Consider the following 11,894-nt stretch of genomic DNA (forward strand, 5'->3'; position numbering starts at 1 on the left):
CGAAAATTTCTAACCTTTTTCAAAAACTATTTTCAAAAATCACTAACTCTTTTTCAAAAATTATTTTTGAAAATCCTCTCCCTCTCTCATCTTATTCTATTTATTTATTCATCTAGTAACATCTCTTCCCCACATCACTCACCAAATTCGAACCCCCTCTTCTATATGTGTTCGAATTTTCTCTCTTCTTGTCTTCTTCTTCTACTAACAATAAGGAACCTCTTTACTGTGACATAGAGGATTCCTCTTCTTTTCTTTTTCTCTTTTCTTTATTATGAGCAGGGACAAAGAAAAAGGCATTCTTGTTGAAACTGATCCAGAACCTGAAAGGACTCTGAAGAGAAAACTAAGAGAAGTAAATTACAACAATCCAGAGACAACCTTATTGAAAATTTCGAACAAGTAAAGGAGATGGCAGCCGAACCCAACAACAATAATGCAAGGAGAATGCTTGGTGACTTTACTGCACCTAATTCCAATTTACATGGAAGAAGCATCTCCATTCCTGCCATTGGAGCAAACAACTTTGAGCTGAAACCTCAGCTAGTTTCTCTGATGCAGCAGAACTGCAAATTTCATGGACTTCCATCTGAAGATCCTTTTCAGTTCTTAACTGAATTCTTGTAGATCTGTGATACTGTTAAGACTAATGGAGTAGATCCTGAAGTCTACAGGCTCATGCTTTTCCCTTTTGCTGTAAGAGACAGAGCTAGAGTGTGGTTGGACTCTCAACCCAGAGATAGCCTGAACTCTTGGGATAAGCTGGTCATGGCTTTCTTAGCCAAGTTCTTTCCTCCTCAAAAGCTGAGCAAGCTTAGAGTGGATGTTCAAACCTTCAGACAGAAAGAAGGTGAATCCCTCTATGAAGCTTGGGAAAGATACAAGCAGCTGACCAAAAAGTGTCCTTCTGACATGCTTTCAGAATGGACCATCCTGGATATATTCTATGATGGTTTATCTGAGCTATCAAAGATGTCATTGGATACTTCTGCAGGTGGATCCATTCACCTAAAGAAAACGCCTGCAGAAGCTCAAGAACTCATTGATATGGTTGCTAATAACCAGTTTATGTACACTTTTGAGAGGAATCCTGTGAATAATGGGATGCCTATGAAGAAGGGAGTTCTTGAAATTGATACTCTGAATGCCATATTGGCTCAGAAAAAAATATTGACTCAGCAAGTCAATATGATTTCTCAGAGTCTGAATGGAATGCAAGCTGCATCCAACAGTACTCAAGAGGCATCTTCTGAGGAAGAAGCTTATGATCCTGAGAACCCTGCAATAGCAGAGTTAAAATACAAGGGTGAACCATATGGAAACACCTACAATCCATCATGGAGAAATCACCCAAATCTCTCATGGAAGGATCAAAAGCCTCAACAAGGCTTTAATAATGGTGGAAGAAACAGGTTTAGCAATAGCAAGCCTTTTCCATCATCTACTCAGCAACAGACAGAGAATTTTGAGCAGAATCCATCTAGCTTAGCAAACTTAGTCTCTGATCTATCCAAGGCCCCTGTAAGTTTCATGAATGAAACAAGGTCTTCCATTAGAAATTTGGAAGCACAAGTGGGCCAGCTGAGTAAAAGAATCACTGAAATCCCTCATAGTACTCTCCCAAGCAATACAGAAGAGAATCCAAAAGGAGAGTGCAAGGCCATTGACATAAGCACCATGGCCGAACCTGTAAGGGAAGGAGAGGACGTGAATCCCAAGGAGGAAGACCTCCTGGGACGTCCAGTGATCAATAAGGAGCTTCCCTCTAAGGAACCAAAGGACTCTGAGGCTCATCTAGAGACCATAGAGATTCCATTGAACCTCCTTATGCCATTCATGAGCTCTGATGAGTATTCCTCTTCTGAAGAGAATGAGGATGTTACTGAAGAGCAAGCTGCCAAGTTCCTTGGTGCAATCATGAAGCTAAATGCCAAATTATTTGGCATTAATACTTGGGAAGATGAACCTCCCTTGTTCACTAATGAACTAAGTGATCTGGATCAACTGACATTGCCTCAGAAGAGACAGGATCCTGGAAAGTTCATAATACCTTGTACTATAGGCACCATGATCTTTAAGGCTCTGTGTGACCTTGGTTCAGGGATAAACCTCATGCCCCTATCTGTAATAGAGAAACTGGGAATCTATGGGGTGCAAGCTGCTAAAATCTCATTAGAGATGGCAGACAATTCAAGAAAATAGGCTTATGGACAAGTAGAGGACGTGTTAGTAAAGGTTGAAGGCCTTTACATCCCTGCTGATTTCATAGTCCTAGATACTGGAAAGGAAGAGGATGAATCCATCATCCTAGGAAGACCTTTCCTAGCCACAGCAAGAGCTGTGATTGATGTGGACAGAGGAGAATTGATCCTTCAGATAAATGAGGACAACCTTGTGTTTACAACTCAAGGATCTCTCTCTGCATCCATGGAGAGGAAGCATAAAAAGCTTCTCTCAAAGCATAGTCAAACAAAGCCCCCACAGTCAAACTCTAAGTTTGGTGTTAAACCCCCATATCCAAACTCTAAGTTTGGTGTTGGGAGGTCTCAACAAAGCTCTGCACATCTGTGAGGCTCCATGAGAGCCCACTGTCAAGCTATTGACATTAAAGAAGCGCTTGTTGGGAGGCAACCCAATGTTTATTTATCTAATTTTCATTGTTTTTCATGTTTTATTAGGTTCATGATCATGTGGAGTCACAAAATAAATATAAAAATTAAAAACGGAATCAAAAACAGCAGAAGAAAAATCACACCCTGGAGGAAGACCTTACTGGCATTAAAACGCTAGTAAGAAGCATGTTTTGGGCGTTCAACGCCAGAACAGAGCATGGTTCTGGCGTTGAACGCCAGAAATGGGCAGCATCTGGGCGTTTGAACGCCAGAAATGCACCCTGGAGGAGAACTGGTGCTGAACGCCCAGAACAAGCATGGTTCTGGCGTTCAACGCCAGAAATAGGCTACAAATGGGCGTTCAACGCCAGAAATAGGCTACAAATGGGCGTTCAATGCCCAGAACAAGCACCAACCTGGCCCTGAACGCCCAGAGTTGTGTGCAAAGGTATTTTACAAGCCTAATTTGGTGCAAGGTTGTAAATCCTTAAGCACCTCAGGATATGTGGACCCCACAAGATCACCACAGGATCTGTGGACCCCACAGGATCCCCACCTACCTCCACTCACTTCTTCTCACCCATCTTTCACACAATCCCATAAACACTCTTCCCCAAAACCCTTCACCAATCACCTCAATCTCTCTTCCCCATCACCTCTTCACCACTCACATCCATCCACTCTTCCCCATAAACCTACCTCATAAACTCCACCTACCTTCAAAATTCAAAATCAATTTCCCACCCAAACCCACCCTATATGGCCGAAACTTAACCCCCCCTCCCTCCCCTATATAAAGCCTTCCATTCTTCCTCATTTTCACACAACACAACCCTCTCTTCTCTTCTTGGCCGAAACACATCCCCTTCTCCCTCTCCTCCATTTCTTCTTCTTCTTCATCTATTCTTTCTTCTATTGCTCGAGGGCGAGCAAAATTCTAAGTTTGGTGTGGTAAAAGCATAAGCTTTTTGTTTTTCCATTACCATTGATGGCACCTAAGACCGGAGAATCCTCTAGAAAAGGGAAAGGGAAGACAAAAGCTTCCACCTTCGAGTCATGGGAGATGGAAAGGTTCATCTCCAAAGCCCATCAAGACCACTTCTATGATGTTGTGGCCAAGAGAAGGTGATCCCCGAGGTCCCTTTCAAACTCAAAAGAAATGAGTATCCGGAGATCCGACATGAAATTCAAAGAAGAGGTTAGGAAGTTCTAACAAACCCCATCCAACAAGTCGGCATCCTAATGGTTCAAGAGTTCTATGCTAATGCATGGATCACTAGGAACCATGATCAAAGTAAGAACCCGAACCCAAAGAATTATCTCACCATGGTTCCGGGGAAATACTTAGATTTTAGTCCGAAAAATGTGAGGTTGGCGTTCAACTTGCCAAACATGGAAGAGAACGCACGCCCCTTCACAAGGAGAGTCAACTTTGATTAAAGGTTAGACCAAGTCCTCATGGACATATGTGTAGAAGGAGCTCAATGGAAGATTGACTCAAAAGGCAAACCGGTTCAACTAAGAAGACTGGACCTGAAGCCTGCAGCTAGAGGATGGTTGGAGTTCATTCAATGCTCAATCATTCCCACTAGCAACCGGTCTGAAGTTACTATAGACTGGGCCACATGATCCATAGCATCATGATTGGAGAAGAGGTGGAAGTTCATGAGATTATACCTCAAGAACTCTACAAGGTGGCTGACAAGTCCTCCACTATGGCAAGGTTAGCCTTTCCTCACCTCATTTACCACCTATGCAATTCGGTTGGGATTGACATAGAGGGAGATATCCTCATTAAAGAGGACAAGCCCATCACTAAGAAAAAGATGGAGCAAGCAAGAGAGCCCATTCATGGAGCTCAAGAGGCGCATGAATCTCATCACCATGAGATCCTGGAGATGCCTCAAATACATTTTCCTCCACAAAACTATTGGGAGCAAATCAATACCTCCCTAGGAGAACTAAGCTCCAAAATGGGACAATTAAGGGTGGAATATCAAGAGCACTCCATCATCCTTCATGAAATTAGAGAAGATCAAAAAGCAATGAGGGAGGAGCAACAAAGACAAGAAAAAGACATAGAAGAGCTCAAGGACATCATTGGTTCCTGAAGAAGGAAACGTCACCATCACCAAGGTGGACTCATTCCTTGTTCTTACATTCTCTGTTTTTCATTTTCTATGTTAAGTGCTCATCTATGCTTGTGTCTTCATTACATGATCATTAGTAGTTAGTAACTTTGTCTTAAAGTTATGAATGTCCTATGAATCCATCACCTCTCTTAAATGAAAACTGTTTTAATTCAAAAGAACAAGAAGTACATGAGTTTCGAATTTATCCTTGAACTTAGTTTAATTATATTGATGTGGTGACAATGCTTCTTGTTTTCTGAATGAATGCTTAAACAGTGCATATGTCTTTTGAAGTTGTTGTTTAAGAATGTTAAATATGTTGGCTCTTGAAAGAATGATGACAAGGAGACGTGTTATTTGATAATCTGAAAAATCATAAAAATAATTCTTGAAGCAAGAAAAAGCAGCAAAGAACAAAGCTTGCAGAGAAAAAAAAATAGGCGAAAAAAAAATATATATAGAAAGAAAAAGAAAAAGCAAACAGAAAAAGCCAAAAGCTCTTAAAACCAAGAGGCAAGAGCAAAAAGCCAATAACCCTTAAAACCAAAAATCAAGGGAAAATAAAAAGGATCCCAAGGCTTTGAGCATCAGTGGATAGGAGGGCCTAAAGGAATAAAATCCTGGTCTAAGCGGCTAAACCAAGCTGTCCCTAACCATGTGCTTGTGGCGTGAAGGTGTCAAGTGAAAACTTGAGACTGAGCGGTTAAAGTCAAGGTCCAAAGCAAAAAAAAAAGTGTGCTTAAGAACCATGGACACCTCTAATTGGGGACTTTAGCAAAGCTGAGTCACAATCTGAAAAGGTTCACCCAATTATGTGTCTGTGGCATTTATGTATCCGGTGGTAATACTGGAAAACAAAGTGCTTAGGGCCACGGCCAAGACTCATAAAATAGCTGTGTTCAAGAATCATCATACTGAACTAGGAGAATCAATAACACTATCTGAACTCTGAGCTCCTAAAGAAGCCAATCATTCTGAACTTCAATGGATAGAGTGAGATGCCAAAACTATTCAAGAGGAAAAAAGCTATAAGTCCCGCTCATATGATTGAAGCTATGTTTCATTGATAGTTTGGAATTTATAGTATATTCTCTTCTTTTTATCCTATTTGATTTTCAGTTGCTTGGGGACAAGCAACAATTTAAGTTTGGTGTTGTGATGAGCGGATAATTTATACGCTTTTTGGCATTGTTTTTAGTATGTTTTTAGTAGGATCTAGTTACTTTTAGGGATGTTTTCATTAGTTTTTATGTTAAATTCACATTTCTGGACTTTACTATGAGTTTGTGTGTTTTTCTGTGATTTCAGGTACTTTCTGGCTGAAATTGAGGGACTTGAGCAAAAATCAGATTCAGAGGTTGAAGAAGGACTGCTGATGCTGTTGGATTCTGACCTCCCTGCACTCAAAGTGGATTTTTTGGAGCTGCAGAACTCAAAATGGAGCGATTTTAATTGCGTTGGAAAGTAGACATCCAGGGCTTTCCATCAATGTATAATAGTCCATACTTTGGCCGAGTTTAGATGACGTAAAAGGGCGTTGAACGCCAGTTCTACGCTGTTGTCTGGAGTTAAACGCCAGAAACAAGTCACAAACCAGAGTTGAACGCCAGAAATACGTTACAACCTGGCGTTCAACTCCACAAAGAGCCTCTACACGTGTAACATTCAAGCTCAGCCCAAGCACACACCAAGTGGGCCCCGGAAGTGGATTTATACATCAATTACTTACTTCTGTAAATCCTAGTAACTAGTTTAGTATAAATAGAACCTTTTACTATTGTATTAGACATCCTGAGTTTTATCTTTGGATCATAGTAGCTTTGGTTACTCCGGTTCCCCTCTGGGGCTGAGACCAATGAACTCCATTATCACTTATGTATTTTCAACGGTAGAGTTTCTACATTCCATAGATTACGGTGTGGAGCTCTGCTGTTCCTCAAAGATTAATGCAAAGTACTACTATTTTCTATTCAATTCATCTTATTTCGCTTCTAAGATATTCATTCGCTCTTCAACCTGAATGTGATGAACGTGACAATCATCATCATTCCCTATGAACGCGTGCCTAACAACCACTTCCGTTCTACCTTCGACTGAATGAGTATCTCTTAGATCTCTTAATCAGAATCTTCGTGGTGTAAGCTAGAATGATGGCGGCATTCAAGAGAATCCGGAAAGTCTAAACCTTGTCTGTGGTATTCCGAGTAGGATTCAATGATTGAATGACTGTGACGAGCTTCAAACTCGCGAGTGCTGGGCGTAGTGACAGACGCAAAAGGATGGTGAATCCTATTCCAGCATGATCGGGAACCTCAAATGATTAGCCGTGCCGTGACAGGGCATCTTGGACCATTTTCACAAGAGGAGGGGATGTAGCCACTGACAACGGTGATGCCCTTGCAAAAAGCCAGCCATGGAAAGGAGTAAGACTGATTGGATGAAGGCAGCAGGAAAGCAGAGGTTCAGAGGAACGAAAGCATCTCTATACGCTTATCTGAAATTCTCACCAATGAATTACATAAGTGTTTCTATCCCTATTCTATGTTTACTTATTAATTAATTTCGAAAACTCCATAACTATTTTATATCCGCCTGACTGAGATTCACAAGGTGACCATAGCTTGCTTCATACCAACAATCTCTGTGGGATCGACCCTTACTCATGTAAGGTTTATTACTTGGACGACCCAGTGCACTTGCTGGTTAGTTATGCGAAGTTGTGAAGATATGTTTAGACCATGGTTCTATGCATCCGTTTTTGGTGCCATCGCCAGGGAATCAATTTCGAACAACAATTCACAACCTGAGTAACAATTTCGCATACCAGGTACCAAAGGCTGGCACCCGAATCAATCTTCTCAGCTGACTCTTGAATCCCCTTGATGAGATATTTTGGTGAGAAACGAATCTCTTCCAAAACACCACAAATCTAACCGGCAAGTGTACCGGGTCGTATCAAGTAATAAAAACTCACGGGAGTGAGGTCGATCCCACAGGGATTGATGGATCAAGCAACTTTAGTGGGTGATTAGTTTAGTCAAGCTAACATTGAGTGATTTGAGTGGCAATTGAAGCCAACAGAATGTAAATGACAAGGAAAATTAAAGTGCAGAAAGTAAATTGCATTGAAACTTAAAGAGCAAGAAATGTAAATTGCAAGAATCTTAAATTGCAAGAAATGTAAATTGCATGAAATTAAAAAGGGAGTGGGTGCTGGAAATTAAAAGAAAGCAGCAGATCACGGAAAGTTAAATTGCAAGAAGAATAAAGGAAATTAGGTACTGGGATTCATGAAATCAAACACGGAAGTGTAAATGACAATCAAACAGAGAAGTAAAAGATGCAGCAGGTTCAACAGATTTGGAAAATCACTTTAAAATCAAAACAGAGAGCAACTTGGCTCAATTGCAAAATCTAAATGAGAGGTTGAAGATCTCAGGGGTTGGATGAGACTAGAGACCAAGTCTAGATCTCAATTCCTTCCTTGATCCAACAGAGAATAATTGCAGAAGAAAATAGAGAAGAAAGCAGTAAAGAGAGTTTTGATTCAAATCACAATTCACTGAAATTATGCTGACAAGTAAACAGAGAGAATTCTCAAGGTGAGATTGAAACAGAATTTCTTCAATTCTCAACCCAAGATTCAAAAACAAAGAAAAGAAAATTTAAAGAGAGCTCTTGAATCCTCGTGCTCCCTTCTGGAGCCAGCCCCCTCACAAATATGAAAATGATGCCTTATATAGGCTTTACAAAATGGAAATGAAAATGAAATTAAAAATAAATTACAATTAAATGAAATTCCTATTTTATCTATTTCTTGTTCCTTTGAGTGATGATCATTTGGGCCCTTGCTCTTGATGGAATTGGGTTGATAAAGGCCTTGGTTGATTGCTCTTGGAGTTTGAGGAGGAACCGAATTGAACCGGGTTGAGTTTGCAAAAGTTGGACCAAAAGTTGGAGCTAAAGTTAGGGGTCTAACTTTGGCTCCAACTTTTCATAGCAGCCCACAAAACTTGCTGGTATGAACGTTGGTGCCAACGTTAGGGGTCTAACTTTGACCCTAACGTTGGCCTCCCTTATGCACATTTATGGAGCCAACTTTGTTCTCTTGTCATGTTGCCAATTTTATGCCCAATATAGACTATCATATATGGTTGGAAAGCACTGAATGGCAGCTTTCTAACCCACTTGGAATCACTTCAATTGGACATCTACAACTCAAGTTATGATCATTTCAAGAGGGCATGGTCGCTGGCTTTGGTGTGCAGCGTTTGAGGTAACGTTAGACCTCAAACGTTGGCAAAAACGCCAGTTCTGGAGGCTCAAATGTATTGTCCACCCCATACTATTATAAATTGTTGGAAAGCCCTGGATGTCTACTTTTCAATGCCGTTGGGAGCTCATTATTTGGAGCTCTACAGCTCGAGTTATACTCCTTTGAAGGTGTAGAGGTCAGTTGGCCTCACTACAGGTTTCCACCATGTTCGTTTATGCACATTGCGGGGCAGTTTTCTCCCTCAATTTTAGTGTCCACCATGCAGTGCCATATATGCTTGGAAAGCTCTTGATTCCTACTTTTGAATGCTTCTTGAATCCCCTCATTTGGAGCTCTGTAGCTCAAGTTATTCTTGTTGGAAGTATACCCCTTGTATGCCTTGTGGTGTGTGGCGCCAACGTTAGCCTCCAAGTTAGGGGGCTAACGTTGGCGCAAACGTTGGCCCTTCTCCCTTATGTTTTCATGTGCCAACATTAGCCTCCAAGTTAGGGGGCTAACGTTGGCGCAAACGTTGGATGGCCAGGGAGGAATTCATGTGCCAACGTTAGCCTCCAAGTTAGGGGGCTAACGTTGGCTCAAACGTGGGGAGCCCAGGGAGTAATCTTCATGCCCAACGTTAGCCTCCAAGTTAGGGGGCTAACGTTGGGGCTAACTTCATGCCTCCAGGTTCAATTTCACTTATTCCATTCTTCACTTCTAGCCATTCCTCTTTGCTTCAACCTTTCTCCAAGCTTTCTTCACCTATCATTAATCAACCAAACACATCAAAGCTATGCTCAAAATCATGAGATATTCATTCTTTCATAATATGTGACAATTTTAGCATAAAACCTCATGAAATAGCATGAATTCATACATGGTTGATTAAATCAAAGGAAACATGAAAATCTACCCAATTGGCTTGCTTATGGCTCAAGAAAGTTCATAATTCAATTGAAAACAAAAGAAAAGGCTAGTTAAAATAGGCTAAGATGACTTGTCATCACAACACCAAACTTAAAGCTTGCTTGTCCCCAAGCAAGAAAAGAATCATGCAATAAAGATTGACAATCCAAGGCAAGAAGGATAGCAACTCAATGTTCATGGTAAGCTAGTTTTCTAAGCATGCTACAATCACAAAAGAAATGTAAATGATTGATGCTTCCATCTAGCTCAATTTATGAAATCTTTCTTTTATATTTCTTCCTTGAAACAAGATTTTGATTTTTTTATTTAGCTTCTCCTTTTGGGTGCTTTGCCCCATGAGTTGATAACAAAGCTACGACTTCTAAATGCTTTGTTTTCAAGTATTACCACTTGATACATAAGCACCACAAGCATTTGATTAGAGGACTTCATTAAGCTCATTTTTCTTTTCTTTTCTTAACTCTCTAATCATTGATGCTCAGAGCCTTGAGCTTTGAGGGAGTGCTTTTGCACTTTGAGCCTAGCCTTGACTTCTAAGTGTTTTGTTTTCAAGCATTTGGCTTGATACATAAACACCACAAGTACTTAGCAAATAAATTGCCATTGGTACTCAGAGCCTTCAGCTTTCTCATTTTTTCCCTTTTTCTTTTCTTGCTTTATTTTGCATTTGCTTCTTCAAGGTTTTCATGATTTTCAAAAGATTTCACAAAATGTCCTAGATGAAAACTTCAATTAAATAAAATCCAATGCAATTAAGCAACAATCAAACATACTAGCTTCCCAATACTTTTATGCACATGCTAAAATCTTCTTTAATGCCTTGTTTGTTTATGATCATGATACTTTGTTGCTTTTGAATTCACAAAACTCAAGTTGGAAATCATCATGACATAGCACCATGTTGCAATTTAGAAATCAAACTATGCCTTTTCTAACACACATGCATACAGAGAAGGTAAAGACAATCATGCAGTTTATAGTGCTTGAAACAAATGAGAGGAAAAGGAACTTTACAACCTTGTAGTTCATCTTCTCTATTGTTGTCATTTTCCTCCCATTCTCCTCCTTCCCATACCAAACTCAGAATGCTTGCTCATCCTCAAGCAACTATTAGAACCGTGGCTATGGGGCTAAGATGGATCATGAATGTCTTTCACAAGGAATGTTAGTAGTACATGTGTTTCAACCAAGCAAAATTAAAGATAATAATCAAGGCACAAGAGACAGAGACATTGTGATTGCAAGCTTAAGAAGGTGAGCATAATACTTTGCATAAAAGATAAGTGGCACACCAAACTTAGTGTGACACTTTCACTTGGAATTAATGCAAGTATCCAGTAAAGATTTGAAGCAAACTGTGTTGCATAGCAACACCAAACTTAGAATGCAATCCTATGTCAATTTATTTAAACTAAAACTAAACAAAAGAAACTGTTATATGTTAAATACAATCACCAAATGAAGAGTCTGTTATGAATAAGGATGTCTTGGTGATGTATTAACAAAAACAGTTAATGAAGGAAAGCATTAAAAATAAGTAAATAAATGAAACAAAGGGAAAACAAAAATTATCCAACTAAGAAGAAAATTAACACTGTAAAAGGCAATATGATTATGCAGACAAGTGATGTTGCTGGATTGAATTGCATAGAAAAATAGGTGGCACACCAAACTTAGAATCTTGGTGTGTCACTTTCATGTAAAATTGATGCAATCATCCATGAAAATGGAAAACAGTTTGTTGCAGGGCAACGCCAAACTTAGAATGTAATCATATGCCAATTTATTGAAATTTAAACAAAGCAAGGAGAAGAATTGTACCTACTGTCTACCTGTTCTTTACTTTCTTCCTTTTCTTCCAATTTGTTAAGAGAAATGACTTCAAAGGAGGAGAAGTTTCAGCTAGTGCCCCCTGTCTTGGTCTCTCCTCAGCAAGCTTCCTTGTGAAATTGGCTTGATTGATCTTGC

At 39.9% G+C, this 11,894-nt stretch overlaps 1 non-coding gene across 1 annotated transcript; it reads right to left on the reverse strand.

The window, feature by feature from the left end:
- Positions 1 to 810: 810 nt before the first annotated feature.
- Positions 811 to 918, reverse strand: LOC112739409 (small nucleolar RNA R71). The gene has a single exon (XR_003170346.1). It is a non-coding gene; the product is annotated as a small nucleolar RNA R71 (small nucleolar RNA).
- Positions 919 to 11,894: the final 10,976 nt, after the last annotated feature.

This window comes from Arachis hypogaea, chromosome 13 (assembly GCF_003086295.3).
Source record: "Arachis hypogaea cultivar Tifrunner chromosome 13, arahy.Tifrunner.gnm2.J5K5, whole genome shotgun sequence".
Taxonomy (NCBI): domain Eukaryota; kingdom Viridiplantae; phylum Streptophyta; class Magnoliopsida; order Fabales; family Fabaceae; genus Arachis; species Arachis hypogaea.